Here is a 27508-nt window from a genome sequence, read left to right as displayed (position 1 = left end):
TAAGTTTTGTAATTTTTCTCATGCATTTTGTGCCAAACTGTAGCATACCACCGCTTCCCTATTTATTCTGGCGAGTATAAATGAATATCTCAAAGCTGCTTTTTTTGCTAGCTATTAATGAGAAAGCTACAGAAGATTAGCTACCGCCCATTGAATAGCTCACTAGCTGGGTTCCAAAGGAATGCAACCTAAAGACTAAGCACAAATTTCATTGTCGAACCTCTCCTTTAAGTTACCTTATGTAACTCATACCAGTCTCTGGATCAGTAGCGGGTATGCACAAATATTCAACAGAAATAGATATCAAAAACATACATCAATTAAATACGATAATAGGGTAAATCATAGAGTTCATTACAATAAGGCCCGTAGGCATAATTAAACAAACCCTCACAGCACAACGGAAACAACACAAAAGTGACACATGCCCTACAAGTAGCTTGAATGCAGACAAAACAGCCTTCTCTATTCTGCATCTTCACTTTCAACGAAATCGGCCTCTAGATCCACAATTAGTAAGTGTGAGTACATAAAGTACTCAACAAGTCCTACCTCAAGAGGGGAATATTAGATGTATATAGGTAGATCAAGGATAAGGCTGTAGAGTCTTTTAGGTTTTGCAGAAAGTTAGTTTTTTTGATACAAAGTTCAATTTGCAAAGACTACCTTAAAAAGCATTTCTGAAGAGAACACGTAAGTTGAGCTTATGAGGGTTGATGACCCTGGGGGAGATACTTTCATCGCGCTAGTTCCCACAAGTCTTTTGCCGGCAGACACACAGTCCAGGATGCTTAGGGCACAAAGCCAAACCTTTCTTTTCAAAAACACGGGCACATTGGCCACTCACACACCAATGAGGTACTCACGCTGAAAAGCTAATCATTGTGACCAAACTATAGTATGTCTTTGTCCGAGGACACGGCTATCCGGATAGGTTTAACAATCTGCAGAGGTTGTACACTTTACCTACAAGATATGCACAAGCTCCCACCTTAGCAACTGGTGGAGCTGTCATAACGAGGCGCAACGACCTCACAACGTAGTCACAATATCCACCCATGGGGCATTAAGATACCAGGGGCCTTAGAAGATTCACGAGAAGGACCACTTAGCAATCCCAAGGCTTTGACATAGCCTTAACAATATCACCAGCCGGACTTTGAGCTACGTACCACCCAAGTCTTCTCTTGGTCCCCATTGCCACTACCGGCCTCCGGGTGGGTACCGAACTAAGTCGAAGGGGTTAGGTCAAGTCCTGCCTATTTATGCCATGTGGTTGTACGAGTGGATAGTAGGTAATATGTCACAGCAAATCGGTCCTTATACGACCGAGGCAAGAGTCTCCCAGCAAGAACACCACATAGGCGAACCTTGCCCAAGGTAGTTCCCACCTTTGTAGGGTACCTTACTCACCCTCGTCAACAATACTCTAGAGTTTTCTCCAAGAACACAAGTTTTACACGGACACACATTAAGCACACATCACTTCATATTTTCAAAAAGGCATGATTAACATATGTAAATAATCTAGTTCTTTCTTTTGAGCAAAGCAATCCTAAGCATGCTAGTAAACAAGCATTCATCCAAGCAATCATTATAGTTGATGTTGGGGACCTTCTAGGGTTTCAACGGAATAAAAGTAACAATATCAAAGCATGGTATAAACAAGCTAGGTTATAACTATTCTAGCATATCTTTAAAATCATAGGTATTATCTTAATTATGCATATCCCAATTGTTTAAAATATTGGCTCTACAGGTTGTATTTGAAAATATAGGATCAATATGATCAACAGTTGTAGGACTTGCCTTCATTGAAGTCCTTGTCCGCTCCTTCTTCAAACTCCGGATCCTCGGGGTCTTCCTCGAATGTGTCTTCCTCTAACAATCGCAACAACGATAAAAGCACACATAACCAAACAACAATTAAAACAAAGACTAAATAATTTAAAAAATTATGAAATTGATATGATTTGGTAGATCTCAAATTTAGATGAATATCGGTGAAAGAATCGTTGAAAATGTAGTTAGGATGGAGGAGAAACGAGCTTCGGAAGTTTTGCCAAGGGAGAAAATCAGAAAAAGAAAAATGGGGGAATATTCCTGAAATATTTTGTTTTGAAACGGCTTGGGGCTCGGCTCAACGGCTCGGCTTGGTTTTGTCGGTCGGCTCGTCTCGGTTTTTATCGGTCGGCTCGACTCGGCTCAACTGCGGCGGCTCGGCTTGGTGGGGCCCGCTAGTCAGCCGAGAGAGAGAGAGATAAAGGGAGAGCCGGCCGACGCGACGGAGGGAGCGAGAGGGGGTGAGAGAGAGAGAGGGGGGGGGGAAGGGGCTATAGGGCGGCGGCACATCGGTGGAGGCCAGCGGCGGACCGAGGCGGCAGCGGTACTGAGTTACATGATTATTCATATAAATTTTGTAATTTTTCTCATGCATTTTGCGCCAAACTGTGGCATAGCACCGCTTCCCTATTTATTCTGGCGAGTATAAATGAATATCTCAAAGCTGCTTTTTTGGCTAGCTATTAATGAGAAAGCTACTGAAGATTTTCTTTTTGAGAGGGAAAGCTATCGCCGATTGAATAGCTCACTAGCTGGGTTCCAGAGGAATGCAACCTAAAGATTAAGCACAAATTTTACACTGCAGTTTCCCCCTAATGGGAATATTTGTTACCCAGAACTTTAAGATACCTAAAAAAGCTTGTTTCTAAGAACATTGAAGGACACATTGAATTCCGAGGAGATGCAGCTGCCGCTCACTAATGAAAATTTACTTGTGAAATATTCGGGAACTAGCAGGGCTAAAACATAGGTTTGATGGGTTCAACTAATGGTCATCCTGTAGGACATATTCCTTATTTGGAAACACTTCATATTATTGGAACATCAGAGGACTAAATGCTGAATCCAAGTGGTTAGCACGAAAAGAGAAAATTGAGAAAAGTATCTGCTCCATCTTCTGTATTCAAGAAACTAAAATCGATTGAATTGTTTTCTCAATCCTTAAGAAGTTTGCCCATAAAAGATTCAATAAGTTTGCCTTTGTTCCCTTGATTGGTGCTTCAGAAGGCCTCCTTGTAGCATGGATTGTGGCTCATTTTATTAGAAATGTCATCTTCACTGCTCATTTTGCACTGATTGTGGCTTTCACTTCAACCTTCAATGGTGAAAATCAGTTTCTCATGAACATATATGGTCCCTATAGTGCCCCTGAGAGAGCAAAATTTCTCACATTTTGAATAAGCTTGAACTAGCGAATGAGAAAAAATGGTGGCTTATAGGCGATTTCAATCTATACAGATCCCTTGATGGCCGAAATAAGCTAGAGGAACTTGAGTAACATTGAAGCTTTCAACGAAGTTATTGACAATTTGGGCCTGTTAGAAATCTCTTTGAAAGGGAGAAAGTTCACTTAGAGTAACATACAACATAACCCTGCAGTAGCTCAATTGGTGCTTCACATCCACTAACTAGATTATTGACTTTCCTCACACCCTCCTCCTTCCTCTCTCAAAGCCCACCTTGGATCATATTCCCTGTTATGTGTAGATTGGAACAAATATCCCAAGAGCCCATATTTTCAGGTTTGAAAAGTTCTGAGCAAATCAGCTGGGCTTCATGGAGATTATTGCCAATGTCTGGATGGTTCCCATTATGGAAACTAACAGTGAAAAGAAGATGTTAGCCAAGTTTAAATTGTTGAGGAGAGTCCTCAAGAGATGAAGTAAAAGTATATATCAATTAAACATTCTGATATCTGAGTGCAACGATACTCTTATGGTGTTAGACAAAATTGAAGAGACCAGACCCCTTTTCACCCAAGAGAAAAACTTCAGATTGATCATCAAAAAACATATCCAAAAGCTTCTGCATTGCAAAAATGAATATTGGAGGAAAAGATGCACCATCAGATGGGTGAAATTTGGTGATGAATGCAGCTACTGAACGGTTCAGGAATAACACAATTACATTTCTTGAATTTCAAGAGGTTAGACTTGTTAGTAACTATGAAGAAAAGACTGTCGTATTATATAACGCTTTCAAGTTAAGAATGGGCTTTTCAAGTAGTCCAAGTATGTGGTTCAATCTAAATGATCTTGTCCAGTCCTATGATCACCTTGACAGCCTCTCAAATCCCTTTTCCAAGCTGGAAATTGATTTGGTCATTAAGAAAATGCCCTCTGATAAATTACTAGGACCAGATGGCTTCAATTGCCTTTTCTTCAAGAAGTGTTGGCCTATTATCAAGGATGGCTTTTATTTGCTCTGCGAGGAACTCTACCATGGCTCCATTGACCTGCAGGCCATTAATAGCTCTTTCATCATTCTTATCTCAAAAAACAGCATCTCAGTGGCAGTGAAAGACTATAGGCCTATCTCTTTGCTCAACATCAGTCTCAAGTTGATCACTAAGTTTATGGCCAATAGGCTTCAGAGAGTGATCATTCCTCTAATGAATAAGAACCAATATAGTTTTTATCAAATCAAGAACTATTTAGGACTTTTTGTCCTAGGTTTATGATTACTTACATCAATGCCATCACTCAAAAAAGGAGATTGTCATTCTGAAACCTGATTTTGAAAAGACTTTTGACACTATTGTGCATAGTGTCATCCTCCTCATACTTGTGTAGCTTGGCTTCAGTTCATGGTGGAACAATTCGATGGAGATTATTATGAGCACTGGTTCCTCTGTTGTCCTTCTCAATGGGGCACTAGGGAAACCATTAAGATGCAGAAGAGGGGTAAGGCAAGGAGACCCCCTCTCACCTTTTCTTTTTGTGCTCACAGCAGACCTCCTGCAATGTATTATCAATAAACCTCACTCCAATGGTATTCTCTCTATGCCTATTTGGATGGCAGTGGATCAAGATTTCCCAATTATCCAGTATGCAGATGTACTCTGTTGTTCTTAAATGGCTCTCAAAAGGAGCTTTTCTCCTTGAAGGCTATCATGAACTCCATCACTGCCTCCACCAGACTCAAGGTCAACTTTGATAAATCATGTTTAGTTCCTATCAATATTGATCATGAAAAGCGTCTCAATTGGATGGTGTTTTTGGTTGTTCCATTGGCAAGCTCCCCTTTACATACCTTGGCTTGCCTCTCGGGACCACCCGTCCGAAAATTGAGGACCATTATCCTCTTATGAATAATATGGAAAGAAGGTTATCAGCTATTTCTAACTTTCTTACGATGACGGGTAGATTGGAAATAGTGAATTCAGTCTTATCAGCCCTCCCAACCTATTCCATATGAACCCTCAAATTTCCTTCTGGAGTCATTTAAAGTATAGTCAGCGCTAGAAGATAATGTCTTTGGCATGGTTCTGATATTAACACTTCTAAGAAACCTCTGGTGGCCTGGGAAAAGGTGTGTAGGCCAAAAGGAAATGGAGGATTGGGAGTGGTCAATCTGCATTTGCAGAACGAGGCTATACTCTTAAAGCATCTCCATAAATTCTACAGTAACCTGGACCTCCCTTGGGTTTAGCTAATCTAGAATACATATTATTCCAATCACTCAGTGACCCATGTTGCCAATGATAGGTGCTCATTTTGGTGGAGATACATTCCCAAATTTGCTGACCCCTTTTGGGGCATGTCTCGATGCAGCCTTAGCAAAGGATGATAGGTGCTTCTTTGGTTGGATCTCTAGGATGATGACTTTCTTAAGGATCAGTTGCCCATGCGGTTTTCCTTTTTCAAAAATGAACATGCCTCAGTGGCGGCTTTCGGAGAAAACTTGTCAATTCATAGGCAATTTCATATTCCTCTTTCAGAACAGGACTTCTAGGAGTTCACAGTGCTACACACAAAGCTAAACCAATTCCAGAATTGCTCAGACCAAAACGATGAATGACACTATATCTAAGGCAATAGAGCATACACATCAAAGAAATTCTACAACTTGCCTTTTAGAAACATCTAACCTCCACCCCCTTTTAGATGGCTCTAGAAGGCTTAATGTAGCAGGAAACTCAAGGTGTTTACATGGCTACTCTTAATGGACAGGTTAAACACAAGGAACATTCTAAAAAGGAAGCGACTTAAGATTGAAGGCAACACCTACAATTGTGTCCTATGCTCTAGCAACATTGAAGAAACTACCTTCTACCTCTTCTTCGCTTGCCCCTTTGTAGTCAACTGTTGGTCCTCTATCTAATTGTATTGGGATCTCAATATTCAATTCTTCATGGTAATATAGAAGGGTACAAATGACTCACAAAAGCCTTTCTTTATGGAGAACTTCATTATCACTACCTAGAGCATTTGGAAGCAGAGAAAAAATCTTACACTTCTACAAAAGCTATTTTTTGGGACACCCAGGATGCTTTTCCACAAGCGGTTCATGAGAAAAACTACCTGAGCAGTCAGCGATAGCGCTCTACGGTTTTAGGACACCTGTGGAAATAAATTTTCACAAGCGGTTTATTACAACAACCATCTCTGGAAATGGGATGATTACCACAGTCAGTTCCTTATGTGAACTGGTTGTCTAAAGGTTATTTCCAGATATGGTTCCTTATATGAACCGCCTCTATGAACCACCTATGATAATGGTCATTTGGACAGTTCCTTATGTGAGTCACCTCTGAAAAATGACAATCCATTTTCAGATACGACTTCTTATATGATTCGTCTTTGAAAATGAATTACAGCTTATCTTAAAAACTCATAAGTTTTTCATATGAAGTTTGATGGTGACATCTTTATACAAATATTATAGCTATTGATGAGATTTACAACTTTGTAGTTGAATTTTTTTTTTAATTTGAAGTCATTTAGGTGTCCAAATAATTAGTTAAAATTTTAGACATAAGAGAGATCAAAATAAGTGCATATGCTATTGTTACTACAAGTCCTATTAATGCAAGCAACTTAAGAACAAAGATAAGAAAAAGGATACTACCAATTTTAAAATCTCCAACAAGATCAACGAGAAAAAGATCAAAGACCCCCACTATCTTCTCAAGAAGAAGAAAGATCGATGACAAGGTAGTGGCCTATAGGGTTGACATGCAAAATAGGGGAGGGACCAACTATTTAGATGCTAAAAAATTTCATTGATAATATAAAGGACTATGAAGATTTGGATTCCTAAAACGACTTTGAGTCTAAGGAACCCGGGAGTATTTGAAGACTTAGCTTATAGAAGTATTAGTGATAATAATAACATATGCACTCCTTTTTATATCTAAAACTTCAAACGATTATTTGGATATCTAAATGACTTTAAATGAAAAAAATCAACTACAAAGTTGTAGATCTAGTCGAGTGCTATAATTTTCATATAAAGTTTATCCCTATCCAAGTTCGATGAAAAAGTTATAATTTTTTAAGATAATCTATCATCTAATACTAGAAGCGATTCCTTATTGAACTGTCTCTGGTAGAGGATGGTTATTTCCACAGGTAGTTTCTTATGTGAATCAACTGTGAAAATGGATGACAATTTATCTTAAAAAATCATAACTTTCTCATATAAAGTCGTATGAGGATAAATTTTATATGAAAATTATAACCCTTGACAAGATCCACAATTTTGTAGTTGAATTTTTTTTTTCATTTGAAGTCATTTAGATGCCTAAATAATGGTTTGAAGTTTCAGATAGAAGATATCAAAAAGAATGCATATGCTAGTAGTATCACTAGTAGTTCTCTGGTGGGATGGTAAGGAGAGTTCACGCGAGAGGTTCCGAGTTTGAGTTCCAAGAGCCACACGCGTATGTATTTAACGTGAAAAATCGCGTGACTTGTGACTTGCGATATCGCGACTGTGGGGTGTCTGGTCGGTCTAAATAATATTTTTTTGGCAAAAAAATATCAATTCGGGGACCGATTATCACATGCGGTCCACTTAAGGAACCGTCTGTAGAAATAAGTTTTCACAGGCGGGCCGCGGCTAGAGGTGGAGCTTGATCTCGGCGATGAGGTCCTCATCCACCAGCGGGGTCTCTAGGGCTGCTGAGCTAGGGAGGTGATGGTAGCGTCGCTATCTCTAAGGATTACTTCAATTCTGAATTTCTTTTACAGTTAAATAGGATTCACGAGTATTTGGCTCCCCTCTCCTGTATAGGTTCCTCCCCTCTTCTCCCTCTTATTCTTTCCTCTTGTTCTCTTCTCTTGTATAGTTTTCTTTTTGTGTTTTTTAATATATATATACATACATCACAGTGAGGTTTCCCCGCTATTTTCCTTTCAACGATCACATCTGCGTCATTCTGAAGATTCATGATAAGTGCTGCTGCATGGTCAGTATTGACTTCTTGTTGCACCTTGTAACACGGTTGTCCAGAAGTACCTCCCGGTGCCTCTCAATCCTATGTCTATCAACATGATGAAACAAGAGAACAAGGTTAACACACAAGAGGCACATTTATAATTGTTTTTCTCACTGTAATGCTTGCACACCAAACATGGTGTGAAGCAAGTGTTAATGCAATAGTGACATATATAGTGAAACATGGAGAGATGCAAGCGCTGATGTAATAGTGGCATATATATAATGCCATGTTTTCTTGAGCATGTTATCGGATATTCTGAAGCACTCTTATTTACTTTTCTTACATATCATGTAGCTAGAAGTATATGGACCAAGGCCTAAATAGTTCAAATATGAGATAGAAAGCGATACGTTGAACCTTTGGGGATGTTGAAGGGATCTTAGGGTCTATTTGTTTAGACTTCTACTTCTGACTTTTGATATCAGAAAAGTCAGAAGCACAAACAAACGAGATTGCTAAAAGTGATTTTTAAGAAGCCAGAAGTCTATTTCCGAGGGAATAAACTAGAAACTGAGAAGCTAGCTGAGAGTAGTTTTTCTGAAAAGTAGTGTGCTGAGAAATCAAAAAATTATTATAAAAATCAACAGCTAAAATCTAAAAGTAGTTTATCAGAAAAGTAAAAACAGAAGTACAAACAAAAGACCCTTAGTTTATTCTGGAGAGCCTATTGAGATGAGATGGAGGATAGAGCATATTTAGACATGTGCAGGCAATGGCCTAATGAGACAGAACAGGAAAACTTAAAGCCGTTCGCAAAATTATTATTATTTCATACATCTTGTTTCTGATAACTGCAAACAAATTGAACAATTGCAGTAAATCTGAAAAATCGATTTGGATAAATCTCATAAACATAATTTGCAGATGACAAAGATACATGAACCTGTTCATGAGGCCAGTGATTCTCAAACCCTGGAAGAGATCGAGTCTCAGTTTCTTTTGAATATAGTCGCACACATGTCATAACCAGGAAGCATGAGTATGCTTCAATGATTTATGGGCTCATGTTGTGTTTGATACCCATTTTTTCGCACTAAGACAGTTTCAAACCTGGTCTAATTCCTTCCAGGAAGAGTTTGACAAGAGGGATTATGAATGTGCAATGGAAGAAACCGTGAAGAAGCTTAGGCTTGAATTGGTGCATTCCTAGCGACTCCAAGTCATTCGGTCGGCTTCACACCACATCCGACACGACTAAGGACCAAAAAAGTCATAGGAATGAGTGGTTGGCTCAGCGGTTGGCTCGATGATGCGAGCGTACGCGTCGGGCGTTCGACGTCTGGCTGCCGCACTCGTCTCAGCGTCCGACCGTTTAGAGTTTATCTCTGATTTCATATCGAGAAAAATGGGATCAGATTCTAGCGTTTGGATAGACTTTTAGTCTCATGGCCAGATTCTAGCGTTTGGATAGACCTTTAGTCTCATGGCCACATGTGGTAGGAGAATTATCTCTCCCTACCTTTTAAAAAAGAGCAAATATTGTCAAACATTTTCATGGGAAGACTGCGACAGTGGGTCTTCTCACTTACATCTTCCACAACTCCAAATGAACCCAGGCTGCCGACGGAGTTGAACAAGTTGGGAGAAGACTTACTCCAAGTCATATTCAGTGCCTTTTATGGATTTGTGCATCCGTAGTTGGTGTAGAGGCTTGGAGTAGTACCTCCATTTTCTTAAATATGCAGTTCCTTCTCAGCTAACTATAGAGTCAGCGGGCAGCGGCCAGATTGAGAAGGATATACATGTTTTTTAATTACTGACCAGAAAAATTATGCATTTGGATGCTGTGACACATTGGTTTGTCGAGAAAATTGGATGAATAAGACTACAATACCCCCAATACTTTGAAAGATGCCGCTCTAATAAGAAAATGATCTAAGGTGTCCCTGCTTCTGCATGTTGCCAGCACTTGCTGATGATGTAATTTGATATTACATCTCAAGAAAACATTCTGGTAGACCTCAAGTACCAGGGGATGAACATACGGTGTTTGTTGTGGATGGATTGTGGTGTTTGGATTACGAATGCACCGCAGCTGGTCATGTGAACCAGATGTATTGACTTCCCTATTACACTCTCAATTCTGCTGCTTTTTGCCTCTTTGATCTTTCGTTTTGCACAAAGGTGTAATGGATGCTACAATCGTCGCCAGACTGCAGCAAATTCTAAGCTCTGGAAAACCCAATAAACAAGCAGAACTACACAAGGTACGATATCGTGTATACTGTTCTTTCTACAAACTAAGCATTGACCTTGGAGAAACACGTATCTCATATACTCCACATTGGTTTATTACACTAAACAAGTTAGTCCAGCAATATCTGATTGAGATGAGGCGGCCGTGGTGGCAAAAGTGAGGGGATGGGGAGGTGTTCACTGGGACTCTGCTGCGACATTTTGTTTTCAATGGGAGGTGCAGAGAACATGAACTACAAGGATCCAAAGTAGCGTATCAATGCTAGAAACACATGGAAATATTTGGTCATGCAAAACTTTTTAACTGCTAGCTACAATAAATATACTTGACGTATATTAAGATATCAGTGAAATACTTTCTCACCGTGAAAGGCTAAAAGCAGAGACTACAACCAAAGTGCCTTCCAAATGTCTCCCAGTTCTACAGACTAACAAATAAGGAATGCCTACCCTGCACAATGGTATAGGACAGAGGATACATAGCTTTGATTTCATTTGTTAATGCTTTCTTAGCATATCGAGGAGTGCATCAAGACCATGTGTCGTCTGGGGATGCAGTTGAATCCTAAAATTGTGTTACTGCACGCAGACATACCAATCTCCACAACAACTATGGTCAGATAACTGAATCTAACAAATCGATGTCCGCTGTTATGGTAACATGATCATCTAATAATAATTAATGAGTAAACCGTATACTTCGACTCAAATAAAATTTTAATGCACATCCTCACATTTCGTGATAGTTGTTTCTGATGATCATTCATTTTTTTCATTATTATTTTAGAGTATGTATGGAGCTGCTGTTAAATGTTAAGTTTGTTCTCTCCTGAATTACATGAATATTCATTTGATTATAGTTAGAAAAAAGAAGTAACATAGTTGCTCCTGCCTCAATATAAGGGCACGGACCATATCATGATGGGTTCAACAACTGATCAGACTAGGCTATCAACAAATTGACCCTGCTGTTCTAGCAACTCACATACTCGGTGATACATGGTCACAGGGGCAGGTCCAAGTAAGGGTGTACAGATGTACGCTCAATTTGTTTTTTTAAAAAATAAGTATATTTAGTCTCATGGCCGCAAGCAAAGAGGTCACAGTGGCCGCGGTCGTCGAGCCGCAAGGAGAAGCGCAAGGCTAGGATGAAGCGCCAAAGTGAAGCGGATGTATGGGCAAGTTCATCCTTGTGTAGGAACATACCGAGGAGGGATGGCTTCCAGTGGTGGGCGCGGAAGCTATGGAGGAAACTAGGCTTGGAGATGACGCGGCGCCACTTCTTGCAGACTAGCGAGGCGCGCGGGAAGGAGGACGGCCGCGGCGGGAGGCGGAGCATGATCTCGGCGATGAGGTCCTCATCGACCAGCGGGGTCTCTAGCTCCGCTGAGCTAGGGAGGTGATGGCAGCGCCAGACGCCACCAGATCCGAGCCACCAGAGGCTTCCGAGCCGGGGAGGTGACCAGCCATATCGTGGTCGGCATGCCACAGAGACAGAGGCGAAAGGTTTTGGTTTTAGGGAGAGAGTGAGGGATCCAGTCGAGCTAAGTCTCAATTGAAGCACCACACATGATGGACGCAAACCAGCTGCAAAAATGATAGGAAAAAAAGATAACAAATGTGTCGGTGACAAATCCTCGCCACAAGTGAATTAATATTCCGAAATATCCCTCTATTACCATATGTTTGCAATGGAAAACCCCCTCTATTAAAAAAAAACTTTTGAACATTCAAAAGTTTTCCAGAACACACGTTTGTCACGAATGTGTTGTTTGAGATTATAGTGAAGTGGCTTGAATGGCAAATGGGCCTTGAGCTCAAAGTGCAGTGGCGAGCTTCAAGTTGTCACGAGGTATATGATGTCGCTTTGTTATCTATACTCATATAAAATAAATAAGTTATGATAGATCCGAACGACTTTTATCATATATATTATGATCAAATAGTCTATGATCAAAGTTGGTTCTCGTCTTCTTCCCTCTCAATTGAATAGAAATTTCAAATCAATTGGAAACTTGTAATTAATAGACGCTATCAATATTAAAAAGTATTAATACACCATTATTTCCTTCTATCTGTATCTAATAACTAGAATCAATCTATATATTCTATAATAATTAGATATATGATGCAAAAGTTATGTATGAGTTTTTGATATCTACATCCACGAGTCTTGAACACACAGCTTAAATTCATACTTAGATACCACTAATTATAGAACGTAATCAAATTCCTTGATACCCTCCCCGATAGAACAACGATCACCTCCCATATCTTACACGATCGCATCCAACTTTAAGCCTGCTTTACCATGCCGCGTGTGAGAGGATAGCTTGACCTCAAGCACTTTCCTTTCTTTTCTACGCCATTTCTTTTTTCGTGTAAAAAATAGATATGTTTTCGCTATCTTAAGTCGAAAAATTTTAGAGATGCATCATTAGCCTTTTATTTTTTAATTCTTTTTCCTATGAAAATTTTTGACCCTCTTCGTAATATTATTGATTTTACATATGTGCACAAACGTGCGTGGTTGCTAATCTTTCAAAGTTGTCAAATATATTTTTTTCTATACGTATCTATTATTAAAATGTTGCATGGTCAATATTGTTTTCGAACTGCAGCTAAAACCACAGTTGTACAAAAGTTAGCCTCGGCAACTCCTCCTAAGACGTTCCAATGAAGCGAAATATCCCATGCCGCTTCAGTGGAACGTTCTGCTTTGCTCCACCAGTACACAGAGAGAGAGAGAGAGAGAACGAGCGCTATTTGTCTCTACGCCTCAACTTGTGATTCGTTCAAACAGAGAGGGCACACACACGAGCAGCTGTTGCCCCAGGAGCCTGTGTAGGAGGAGCGTTGAGAGGAGAGGATGTCCTGTTCGCTGAGCTGCTCAGATGCCGTGTGCTGCTGCTTGCTGGTTGTTGAGAAGGGGACTGGAGGAGGGCATGACTGCTCTGGTGCTGCGTGCTGTGTGTGTTGCTGCGCTAATGCAAAATTTTAACCAACAGCCATATAACGTATTGACTTGCATGAACACTACGAACGTGCAAACATATATGCATATTCAAACACCTTTCAACCACTTTTGAAAGATTGAGTGAATTAAATAGTTATTTTGGGCATCCATGTTATATCGGCAAATTTCTCTATAGCATGCTTAACTTTCTGATTTCCCTTTTTTTGTGGTCCTACCTTTTTGTGTGTATTAAATAAATAATAAGATATAGAATGTAATAGTTTTTTTGAAGTTAAAGAACACTATCTAGTGTTATGGACAACCATAGCAAACTCATGCTTAAAACTTTAGACCAAGAGTCAAAATAAGGGTCATTTCCTTGGAAAATCCTATTGTCCCTAGTGATCAAAATGCCACAAGTTAGAGATACTTATTTTGTTGGGCTCAGGAAGTTCCAACTTCCAACAAGACTTGGCAAAACCTGCACCCCAGTATGAGTTAATTCATTGTTTCTTCTAGTTCGTTGGCACAAACACATGTGTTGGATGGAAACAATCCTTTCTCCGCAGGAGATTCCATGTATTTAGTCTATCCTACAGAAGAAGTCAGAAGGAAACTGCTTGCTTTTTCTACCAACAACTCTTCCAAAGCCAACAGAAAAAAGGTGCGTGCTTATTCCAGATATAGCGCCAAATATAATCCTCTTAATATGACAAGGAGCACTCATTGACCAGTTCATTAGCTTAAGATGTTGCTCATAAGCTTGAACAGTGAAAAGCTCCAGTTTGTGCAGCTACAAGAGATTTCCGTCCCAAATATCCTTTGAAATTAAAGAAAGTAATTATTTCTGTTCCCAGTTGAACATTATTGTGCAAACACTTTGTGTAAATCAAACAATTTGAGATTATCTCTCCACCAAAATGACTCCTTCATCGCTACAATTTATGTGCCTCTTCATAGATATGTTTAACCGTGGTCCGTTTGATTTTGCAATGAACTGACGGCTTTGTTATTATCATGGGTCGTAAAACATCTCAACTTTTTTTTTAAAAAAAAATATGGATGCCACTTCAAGTAACTCATGCCTTCAATATATGAGTTCATTATTCCCACCCATTTATTTCCAAAGCCAGCCGAAGTAGATCGATGAGAATGCCATGGTTTCTGATTCAGTGCAATATCTCGCCACATGCAAGTCAGCCAACACTCACGACACTCGTTCTTTTATGTAGAAAAGCTGCAGGACGATTTGAGTGTTACGACTGACAAGTCTATGTAAGTTAAGCAAACCTTAATCAAATGAAACATTAGCCCTAAATCAAACACTAACTTAAAACGGAAGCGTGGATATGAGTACCTGAGCTCGGTGATGACATCGGCAGTGGCCTTCACCTCATTGACAGCACACCTAAGAATTGGATTAGGGTTGAGAGGCGGCTGACTTCGTGAATTAGATCGTGTCCCAGCTGAACCCCCTCACGTCTGTTATATAGTGCTGCACGAGGTGGGACCACAACCAAAATCATTGGCTGCACCCCCAATCACAGTGCATATGAGAAACGGCTCCTATGGGTTTCGGTTGTTAGTTAGGAGACGTTAGGGAGAGTGGAGCCGAGATCAAAACCAACATTCTCCCCCTTGATCGTAAGGCTAACATCATAAGCCCACTCTCAATAAAACAGCATACCAAGGCAAAGTATTACAGCGGTCAATAAAATGCCACTGAAACCCAAATACCTATAGTGTACCATTCCATCTCGAAATGGAAATTCGTTATACTTAATGGGAGTTGGTTTGTTTAATGGTCCTCTTAATCCAGAATCATAGACTTTCCAATATCCCCATGCCGGCAACATGATCATAAAAAATATGAGGTGGTAAGCCTTTAGTGAGCGGATCCGCAAGCATTGACTTAGTGCTTATATGCTTGACACTTATTGTTTGATCCTGGATTCTATCTTTCACAACGTGATACTTAATATCGATGTGCTTGGCAGCACCACTCGACTTGTTGTTACTCGTATAGAAAACTGCAGGTTGATTATCGCAGTATACATGCCACTAAATCAGCTTGCATCGTTGAAGATGCCGTAAGTGTCTGTTTTGAGCTTTTCCACGAGATAGCTCCTCCAACGAGGGCGAAGATATAACTTGACGTGGATGTCTTAGTGTCTACACACCCCGCAAAGTCTGCATCTGAATAACTAATGACTTCAAGGTTATCGGATTCTCTAAATGTGAGCATGTAGTTCTTAGTGCCTTGCAAATAGCGAAGGACTTTCTTAACGGCTTTCCAGTGGTCCAATCCTGGATTTGATTGATATCTGCCAAGCATCCCGGTCACAAAAGCTAAGTCAGGGCGTGTACATACTTGAGCATATATGATGCTTCCGACAGCTGAAGCATAAGGAACCGTCTTCATTTGATCAATTTCATATTGGTTCCTTGGACACTGATATGTCCCAAACTTATCGCCCTTAACAATAGGAGCAGGCGTGGCAGAGCACTTATGCATATTGTATTTCTTTAGTACTCTGTCGATGTATGCCTTTTGAGACAAACCTAATGCTCCTTTGGACCGATCTCGATGAATTTCAATGCCAAGAACATAAGAGGCTTCACCGAGATCCTTCATATCGAAATTAGAGGAAAGAAATCTCTTGGTCTCAAACAACATATCCTTATCACTGCTGGCCAATAAGATATCATCCACATAAAGAACTAAGATGGTGAATTTTCTCCCTTTAAACTTTATATAAATGCAGTTATCAACTTCATTTTCTTTAAAGCCAAAATTTCTGATGACTTTGTCAAACTTGAGATACCACTGTCTAGACGCTTGTTTTAGACCATAAATTGATTTCTTAAGGCGACATCCCAAATGTTCGTTGTCTTTCATGACAAAACCTTCTGGCTGAGCCATGTAAACATTTTCTTCCAAGTCACCATTAAGGAATGCCGTTTTTACATCCATCTGATGCAGCTCTAAATCATAATACGCTGTGAGCGCCATAATTATTCTGAAAGAATCTTTACTTGATACAGGAGAGAAAGTTTCATTATAATCGATTCCTTCTCTTTGCGAGAAGCCTTTAGCTACGAGCCTTGCTTTGAACCTTTCGATGTTCCCGTTAGAGTCATGTTTTGTTTTGTAGACCCATTTACAGCCTACTGTTTTGGCTCCGTCAGGAATTTCTATTAGGTCCCACACATCATTATCGCTCATAGATTTTAATTCGTCATTCATGGCATTAAGCCACTCAGACGAATGCTTACTCATCATGGCTTCTTTATATGAGTTGGGATCTTCTGTCTTCCCTATGTCATTAACATCCTCATTCATATAAACAATATAATCGTTTGAGATGGCAGGTCTCCTGTCACGCTGTGATCTCCTGATCGGTTCATTATGCACTGCAGAACAAGGACTGGGTACTGCAGGGGACTACTGAGGCTCATCGTTAGGTATATCATTAGGAATTTCAAAGACCTCAACAAGGGGTGTACTGATGTTAGTTTCTACTGAAGGTGCAACCACCTGAGTCACAGGGATGTGTGACTCTTGTATCAGTGGAGTAGGAACATAAACCCGTTTTTCTTCAAGATCAACTTCCCTTGGCTCCATATCCCCGTTCTCAAAAAACACAGCGTGTCTTGTTTCTACGAACTTAGTGATCCTATCTGGACAGTAAAAGCGATATCCCTTTGATCTTTCTGGATACCCGATAAAGTGACAACTAACTATCTTAGGATATAATTTCCCAATATGTGGATTAAAGACTTTAGCTTCAGCTGCACAGCTCCACACACGTAAATACTTTAAAGAGGGTTTTCTTCCAGTCCATAATTCATATGGTGTTTTTGGAACTGATTTACTGGGAACCCGATTAAGAATGTGTGTGGCTGTCTTAAGTGCCTCCATCCATAATCCAACTGGTAAACTAGAATAGCTGAGCATACTTCGCACCATGTCCATAAGCGTGTGGTTGCGTCGTTCAGCTACCCCGTTTTGCTGAGGTTCACCAGGTGTAGAATATTAGGCTACTATACCATTTTCCTGAAGGAATCTGGCAAAAGGACTAGGGATTTGCCCATATGTGGCATGCCTCTCATAATATTCTCCCCCGCGATCCGATCTCACTACTTTAATCTTCAGGTTGTGCTGATTTTCTACTTCAGCCTTAAATATCTTAAATTTATCGAGAGATTCAGATCGATCTTTAATGGGGTAGATATAGCCGTAACGGGAGAAATCATCAGTGAAGGTAATGAAAAAATCAAAACCGTCAATTGATGTCACAGGAAAAGGACCACATATGTCCGTGTGAATTAATTCTAATAATCCTATGCTCCGAGTGGCCCCTTTCTTTATTTGCTTAACGTATTTTCCTTTAATGCAATCTATGCAGTGGTCAGAGTCGGAGAAGTCTAAGGGTTGGAGAATCTCTTCCTTAATGAGACGCTCCATTCTCCCCCTCGAAATGTGGCCCAGACGACAATGCCACAGTTTCGAAGAAGTCTCATTAATTGTACTTCTCTTTCTCTTATGGCTTACATCATAGACATTCATCGTCACAGAGGATTCATTAAGAGGAAGCATATAAAGTTTGTCTTGTCGAATGGCAAGACCAATAACATCTGAATTAAATTTAAGAATGCATTTATTGTCTCCGAAATTACAATGAAAACCATCATCATCTAACATCGAAACTGAAATGAGATTCCTCCTCATAGAAGGGATATAAACTACATTATTTAATCTAAGAGTGAAGCCACTATTAAGAACTAATGGAAGAGATCCGATAGCTTCAACTTGAGCTTCCTTCCCATTTGCCACTCTAAGACTTCGCTCCCCCTTTCTTAATGTTTTCGCGGTAAGGAATCCCTGTAAGGAGTTGGTAACGTGCACAGTGGCACCTGAGTCAATCCACCATGAATTAAGGGAAAAATCAGCATAAAGTGATTCATCAATGAATGTTATGAAATTATTACCCTTCTTTGCAAGCCACTTCAGGAAACCAACACAGTCCTTTCGGTAGTGGTCCTTCTTGTGGCAGAAGTGGCATCCGTCATCTTTAGATTCTTGAGAGGCAGGAGCAGAAGGAGCAAATGCCTTGGGCGCCCTCTGTGCTGCCTTGTCGTGTTTAGCGACGAAATGAAACTTCTTCTTAGACTTGAAATCCCCTTAGAATTTTCTTTTATTCTTGGGGCTGCTTATTTGATTCACAAAATCTTTATTTTCAGCCCTCACCCTCTCTTCCTCTTGGACGCACATTGCGATCAAGTCGCTCATGCTCCACTTCTCTTTCTGTGTGTTGTAATTTATCTTAAAAGGAGTAAACTCAGGAGGGAGAGAGGTCATAATGAAATGGACAAGAAAACCTTCAGAGATTTCCATATCCATGCCCTTGAGTTTGGCAGCCATATCTGTCATCATCATGATGTGTTCTCTTATGCCACCGGATCCATAATTATACTTAGTGTTGAGGAGCTTCTGAATCAGTGTACTGGTATAAACCTTGGAGGTGCCTTTAAATGGCTCCTCCACAGATGCCAAGTACGTCTTAGCTTTTTCTGAGTTTGGGATTGCTCCCCTTATAGCATCTGATATTGAGTTCCTCATTATCATAAGAGACATGCGGTTGGACCGCTCCCACTTCTCAGAAAGTGAATCATAAGTTTTCTTTAATTCATCATAATTTTTCATGCCAATGGCGGGAGCTGTGGGAGCATCAACCCTGAGTGCATAGTCCAGGTCCAAAACACCAAGGACAACAGTCACCTTAGCTTTCCAAGCAGGAAAATTATTGCCCGTAAGTTGCTCTATGCCGTCAATAGTGGCGGCAATAGAGGAAGCGTTAAGAGCTGGAGAGAAGAATTGGGTCAGATTAGTAAATTTATTATAAGGAAATAATTTGCATGAAAATAACCCTACGTTGGTTTGATTAAAATCATGCAAAAATAAAACTCCAATCCGCATCACCGTTGGGCAGAAAACGGAAAAGAATTTAAATAAACACATAAAGATGGCACATAATTACAATCAACTTTGGTCAGAAAGTAATTATGAACCTATATAAATTCATCGTAAAATTCTCCGAAAAAAAAATCTTCCCGTTGGATCCAATTCAACCAGAGAATTAACAATAATATTTTATGCATTAATCATCATTAACTTTGGGCTATTTTTATTAGATATTCCAGTGCATAAATGGAAAAAAACGTTAGAAATCACTGAAAATTCCAAATAAATAGAAAAGTCCAAAGCTTTATTGAATGCAGCCCAAAAGGCCAAGCCAGGCCGAAAGGCCCATCAGCACGGCCCGACCCAAAAGTTATCGCGTGCACGCGCCGGCCCGGCCGAGGGCACGGCCCAGCCACCGTGCCCAGCCCATTATTGCTTTCGCGCGTGCGCCGGCCCGAGCAAGGGCACAGCCTAGCCACCGCGAACGGCCCAATCTGCCTTCGCACGAGCGCCGACACAGAGCTTTTCAGCCGTTCATCCCGATCGACGGCAAGCCGATGAAAACGCCTAGTATATAAGGTTGTCGGCCGAAACCCTAACCCTAAAAAGCATTCTCCTCCCCGAAAAATCCGCCCGATTCGAGAGATTACCGGCGACGGAAAACGCCGGCCCGGCCGAGAGAGAGAGAGAGAGAGAGAGAGAGAGAGAGAGAGAGAGAGAGAGAGATTGCGCCGACTACGGCCGCCGGACGCACGAGAGAGAAGAGGGCAAAGGGCACCTCTGTAAGCCAAACTGCCGGAGCGCGCGTGCGACCGAGATCGCACGCGCCTCCATCGGTTGGTTTGCGGTGGAGCCCGGGAGGAGAGGGAGATGAGCGCGCGGAGAGAGGAGATCTCGTCCCACAGAGGAGGTGAGGACGGCCGGATGAACCGCGCGCGCACGAGGAAGATCCCGCCGGAGGAGAACTCCGATGGGCATGAACAGCGACGGAAAACCGCTGGAGCCGTAAGTCCTCCCCCCCCCCCCTTCCCCCTTCTATTGCTCTGAGTTCTGAGAAATGGGCTTAGGGTTCGGGATTTTGGGGAGATTTTGAGTCGGATTTGGGGGGGAATGGGGATGTTCATTAGGATGTGTGGTAGAGTTTTCCTAATCCCCTCCTTCTTAATGCTACCCGAGCTCAAAAACTATTTATTTGCCCCAAACAAAGCTCCAAAACACACAAGCAGGCACATAAACATGATCAAATCGGAAGAATTTAACTTTAAAACATGAATGAGTGTATAATCCGAGACTAATTTGGACTAATTCATATAATTTAAGCTTTAAACAGAAGCAATCAAGGCCTAAACTTGCTTAATTGAGAATAACAGTGCTAAAACTTAATCAAAAAGGGCCCTAATTAACATTAGCCGAACCTAATTGACATCAATTATACTTAGACATGATCATTCAGGACTAATTGGTCATCAATAAACATAATTAAGTCTAATAGGGGTCTGATTAGGGCTAAAGATGGCTCTGATGCCATTGTAAGTTAAGCAAACCTTAATCAAATGAAACATTAGCCCTAAATCAAACACTAACTTAAAACGGAAGCGTGGATATGAGTACCTGAGCTCGGTGATGACATCGGCAGTGGCCTTCACCTCGTTGACAGCACACCTAAGAATTGGATTAGGGTTGAGAGGCGGCTGACTTCGTGAATTAGATCGTGTCCCAGCCGAACCCCCTCACGTCTATTATATAGTGCTACACGAGGTTGGACCACAACCAAAATCATTGGCTGCACCCCCAATCACGGTGCATATGAGAAACGGCTCCCATGGGTTTCGGTTGTTAGTTAGGAGACGTTAGGGAGAGTGGAGCCGAGATCAAAACCAACAGTCTAACCACCTAACCAGTCAAAAAAGTGACATCTTTAAAAAGAACATGTTTGTTTTTATCCTGATTATAAATTTTAGTTTCTAAAATCAGAATCTAAAATAAATATGACAATTCTATAATCCATAATTCACAATCTGAGATAAGATTGTACCATAATCTACAATCCAAGAAAAAGCTGCTTCTAACAGATTATAACATATATTTACCAACCATGTCATTATAAAAAAATGGTTCATTTTTTTCTCCGTCGAAGGTGCCGCCGCTCTTGTCGTCCCTCCAAACCCGAAGTCGCCGCTCCCGCGCCTTTCTTCCCCAACTCTGGCGTGACATTGCGCACGCTGATCTCCACTCACGGTGAGCCCCACGTCGTGACTTCATGGCTGGAGCACCGCACCGCTGCCAGGAACATGCCCATGATCTCGCCTTCGTCCTCTGTCCACCGCAGCAACGCCACGACGAGCATCTTCGTCGGCGGCTGCATCTTGTTGTCATCCCACCTCTCTTTGTCATCTCTGCCGAAGCCAAGTCCAGCTATAGCTTCCTCAAGTCTGTGCGGTGCCGCAGCACCCCTTTCTTGTCATGCCTACCAATGGAATGGCCACCACCGCAGACGATCAAGCCCATCGTCGCAGCACCCGATCTTTGCCTCCGAGCGCCACCGCGTTGATCTCCCTCCTCGGCGAGCCCCTTCTCCTCCCTGCTTATCTACAGCACCACCTCGATGCTCAAGATCCGTTTTAGGGGTCGGCTTAGCCCCTCCTTCGGAGCATCGCTGCAACGAGCTCCCTCACCGTCAGTCGTCTCCCTCTCACACCCCACCTCCTTGACAACCTTTGGCTGAACCAGCGACGCTGTGGAAGATGGTGTGCCGCTTGATGCCATGCGTGCAGGTTTGGTGGCATGGTGAGCACGCACGATGAAATGTCGGCTTGCCAACTCTTTCTCTAGCTTGAGGTCGTGATGAGTAATGTTGGCCTGATCTTCCGATAGGTAGCGATAAGTCGGTGGGTGGAGAACTCGACGTTGATGATCCAAAGGCTTCGACCTGAATAGATCGTCTCCCTTGTAATCACTACACCACAGCTCCGATTGGTTATCAACCGTGTCGCGCGGTTGACCTCGCCAAGAAGGCTCAATCCCTGCAAGCGTACCGAGAACACAAGAATGTAGAAGATGCAATCTGAAATATTGCAAATTAAATTCAAGCACTCGAAGTCGGGGTTCCACAAACACTTGCGGTGGCCTAATCGGTCCGGAACAAGAGCGAAAATCTCACAACTGTGTGTAGATCAATATCTAAGCAAAACCCAACCCTAATTAGGGCGGCAGCTACTGTATATAAAAGACTAGGGTCGGCCAAGGACCCCTGGATGTGTCCCTAATGGACTACAACACGTTACACAACCCAACGGCCCAAAAAATGGTGGCGCGGCACCCTGACAGATTCTGGACGTCACCTTGTTTTGATGATTCCTGTTGACTCAGAAAGAATTTGGACATGGGACCAGTACCGTTGGAAAGATTATCTCCTTAGCTTTCCAACCATGTGTAGAACGTCAAAAACAGAGTACGTATGAGTCCTAGGCGACGATTTTAGTGCGGACTGGTCCTGGACTTCGAAACGGACTCGAACTGGATTGGGCCTCCACCTTGGCTTGGGCGCCCATGCTGTTCTTCTCCCATGTTCCTAAGTAGCAATACATCACAATTATTCAGTAGCATCCCATTCTCATCAAAGTATAAAGGAACACTAAGGAACGAGCTCACCTCATGATTTAGTTGACATGCACGAGCTCGTGTCAATGGACTTAGTGTTGGAGGAATATTCGGTGTGTGTGTATCCGAAAGAGTGATGTCCTCATCATCCTCCCCCTCTTGAATTGGAGTCGTCCTCGATGCAATGTCATCTTCTTCTCCCAAGTAAGGTTTTAAATCTGAAATGTTAAATGTGGGACTAACCCCATAATCTGCAGGCAACTCAAGCTTATATGCATTATCATTGATCTTTTCCACAATTGTAAAAGGACCATCAGCTTGAGGCAGCAATTTAGACTTTCTCAAATCAGGAAACCTATCTTTGCGCAAATGTAACCACACAAGATCACCAATTTCAAAAGTAATATGTTTCCGACCTCAGCTACCATAAGTTCTATACTTCTCATTCATCTTTTCAATATTTTCCTTAGTCAACTCATGCATTTTCAAAATCAAATCAGCACGTGTCTTAGCATCAAAATTCAATTTTTTGGATGTTGGTAAAGGAAGTAAATCAATAGGGGCACGGGGGTTAAAACCATACACTACCTGAAACGACTTACCTTGGTGGTGGAGTGAACTGATCTGTTGTAAGCGAACTCAGTATGGGGTAGACACTCTTCCCACATCCTCAATTTTTTCTTCAAAATAACCCGCAACATGGTGGATAATGTACGGTTCACAACCTCCGTTTGTCCGTCGGTTTGAGGGTGACATGTCGTCGAAAACAGCAGCTTTGTCCCAAGTTTATTCCAAAGTGTCCTCCAAAAGTGGCTCAAAAAATTTGCATCATGATCCGAAACAATGGTGTTAGGCACTCCATGCAAGTGAATAATTTTCCTGAAAAACAAATCAGCTATGTTTGTAGCATCATCGCTCTTGTGACAAGGTATAAAATGTGCCATTTTTGAAAAATGATCCACAATGACAAATATACTATCCCTCCCCCTCTTGGTCCTAGGCAATCCTAAAACAAAATCCATAGAAATATCCTCCCAAGGCACACTAGGAACAGGAAGAGGCATATAAAGTCCATGTGGGTTCAAATGAGACTTAGCTTTATTGCAAGTAGTGCAGCGTGCCACGTAGCGCTCGACGTCGCGCCTCATCTTAGGCCAAAAGAAGTGAGTAGCCAGTACATCCTCGGTCTTCTTCACTCTAAAATGTCCCATCAAACCACCTCCATGCGCTTCCTGCAAGAACAATAGGCGAATAGAGCTAGCTGGGATGCATAGCCTGTTAGCACGGTATAGTAATCCATCATTCAGCACATATTTATTCCAAGTTCTTCTTTCTTTACAATGTTCGAAAGCATCTTTAAAGTCCAAATCAGTAGTATATAATCCTTTAATTGTTTCTAAACCAAAAATCTTATGATCGAGTTGGGACAACATGGTATAACGTCTAGATAACGCATCTGCAATGACATTGTCTTTACCTTTCTTGTGTTTAATGATATAAGGAAAAGACTCTATAAATTCAACCCATTTAGCATGACGTTTGTTCAGTTTGGCTTGACTTCTAATATGTTTCAAAGCTTCATGATCAGAATGAATAATAAACTCCTTGAGCCAAAGATAATATTGCCATGTTTCTAAAACTCGTACTAAAGCATACAACTCCTTATCATAAGTCGAATAATTAAGAGATGGCCCATTCAATTTCTCACTAAAATAAGCAACGGGTTTACCTTCTTGTAGTAGCACTCCTCCAATTCCAATGCCGCTAGCATCACATTCTAACTCAAAAGTCTTACCAAAGTCCGGAAGTTGGAGTAGAGGTGCATGCGTAAGCTTATCTTTCAGCGTATTAAAAGCTTGTTCTTGTGCTGACCCCCATTGGAACGGAACGCCCTTCTTTGTCAACTCATTGAGTGGGGCAGCAATGGTGCTGAAATCTCTCACAAAACGCCGATAGAACCCTGCAAGGCCATGAAAGCTTCTCACCTGTGTGATAGTTCCAGGGGTCGGCCAGCTCTTGATGGCTTCAATTTTAGCTTCATCCACTTCAATTCTCTGTGGAGTAACAACATAGCCAAGAAAAGCAACTCTATTCGTGCAAAAGGTGCACTTGTCAAGGTTAGCAAACAAACGTGCCTCTCTCAAAGCAATAAAAATAGCACGTAGATGATCAATGTGTTCTTCATGTGACTTGCTATAGATCAAAATATCATCAAAGTACACCACCACAAATCTTCCTATGAAAGCATGTAAAACCTCATTTATCAATCTCATGAAAGTGCTAGATGCATTAGTTAAACCAAAAGGCATCACTAACCACTCATATAGACCGAACTTAGTTTTGAAAGCAGTTTTCCATTCATCTCCCAATTTCATTCTTATTTGGTGATAACCACTACGCAAGTCAATCTTCGTGAAAATAATAGAACCACTCAACTCATCAAGCATGTCATCTAGCCTAGGAATAGGGTGACGATACCTTATTGTGATATTATTAATGGCTCTACAATCAACACACAAGCGCCATGTGCCATCTTTCTTAGGAACCAAAAGAACAGGAACAGCACAAGGACTAAGGCTCTCTCGTACGTACCCACGGTCCAAAAGGTCTTGGACTTGTCGCTGAATTTCCTTAGTCTCCTCCGGATTGGTCCTATATGCAGCGCGGTTTAGCAATGTCGCTCCCGGGATCAAATCTATTTGGTGCTCTATCCCTCTCAATGGTGGCCTGATCTTCCGATACCAGTTGATGAGTAATGTTGGCCTGATCTTCCGATAGGTAGCGATAAGTCGGTGGGTGGAGAACTCGACGTTGATGATCCAAAGGCTTCGACCCGAACAGATCGTCTCCCTTGCAATCACTATACCACAGCTCCGATTGGTTATCAACCGTGTCGCGCGGTTGACCTCGCCAAGAAGGCTCAATCCCTGCAAGCGTACCGAGAACACAAGCAAGAACGTAGAAGATGCAATCTGAAATATTGCGAATTAAATTCAAGCACTCGAAGTCGGGGTTCCACAAACACTTGCGGCGGCCTAGTCGGTCCGGAACAAGAGCGAAAATCTCACAACTGTGTGTAGATCAATATCTAAGCAAAATTCAACCCTAATTAGGGCGGTGGCTACTGTATATAAAAGACTAGGGTCGGCCAAGGATCCCTGGACGTGTCCCTAATGGACTCCAACATGTTACACGGCCCAACGGCCCAAAAGATGGTGGCGCAGCACCCTGACAGATTCTGGACGTCGCCTTGTTTCGATGATTCCTGTTGACTCAGAAAGAATTTGGATATGGGACCAGTACCGTTGGAAATCTTATCTCCTTAGCTTTCCAACCATGTGTAGAACGTCAAAAACGGAGTCCGTATGCGTCCTGGGCGACGATTTTAGTGCGGATTGGTCCTGGACTCCGAAACGGACTCGAACTGGATTGGGCCTCCACCTTGGCTTGGGCGCCCATGTTGTTCTTCTCACGTGTTCCTAAGTAGCAATACATCACAATTATTCAGTAGCATCCCATCCTCATCAAAGTATAAAGGAACACTAAGGAACGAGCTCACCTCATGATTTAGTTGATGTGCACAAGCTCGTGTCAATGGACTTAGTGTTGGAGGAATATTCGGTGTGTGTATCCGAAAGAGTGATGTCCTCATCAGGTCGTGCACGTGCTCGAGGGCGAACACCATCTCCGCCACTCGAGAGAGAGAGTGAGTCTATAGGGAAGGAGAGAGAGGAGAGATTCTAATAATGTGATGCTATTTTTTTAGATTGTACAATCTAAATTCTAATCTAGATTCTAGATTGTGAGAATCAAAATCTAAATATTAGAATCATAATAAAAAACAAACATACCCTCAATTAACTTTAAATTAGTGTGGTCGAACGTATCTATACTTGGATATGAAAATGTCATGTACCAATTCATCTAAAAGAAACTTATTTGAACATGATTTCACTCAGTTTCAAAAATATATTCTTGTAACAATCAGTTGTCACAATGTTGTTTGTTTGGGACTGTGCTAGTCCCCCTTTTTTTACTGGGGGAGTAGTAACCAGATTAGTTGTGTATGGGAATTTACTACGAGCTATTTTACCCACTATACGTATACATACTTGCTGTCACAGGTATGGAAAAGGCATTCATCAAACAAATTTTTAATGCGCATCCTCACATTTCAAGATAGTTGTTTTGATGACCATTCATTTTTTTCATTACTAGTTGAATGTTCGTACATTGCAACACGAGCTAAAAATTTACACATGATAACATTGTTGACTCCTCTAAAACTAGTCATCATCTACCGATGTGCTCCTCCTCGGCCTTCGTGGTAGATGCTCGGTGGCGATTTTGTGGCCACAATCTAGGGAGGTGAGGAAGAACAACAAGAGCATTCACTAATCATTTCCTAGTTGTTGTCTGTTGAAAACAATGCTGCTATTCATTCAATATTGGTTTTGGCGATAAAGCACAAGTCAATAACAACACTAATAGTTATTACTTTTGA

Source organism: Phragmites australis, chromosome 23, assembly GCF_958298935.1.
Source record: "Phragmites australis chromosome 23, lpPhrAust1.1, whole genome shotgun sequence".
Classification (NCBI taxonomy): Eukaryota; Viridiplantae; Streptophyta; class Magnoliopsida; order Poales; family Poaceae; genus Phragmites; species Phragmites australis.
This window is presented reverse-complemented; position numbering follows the sequence as displayed.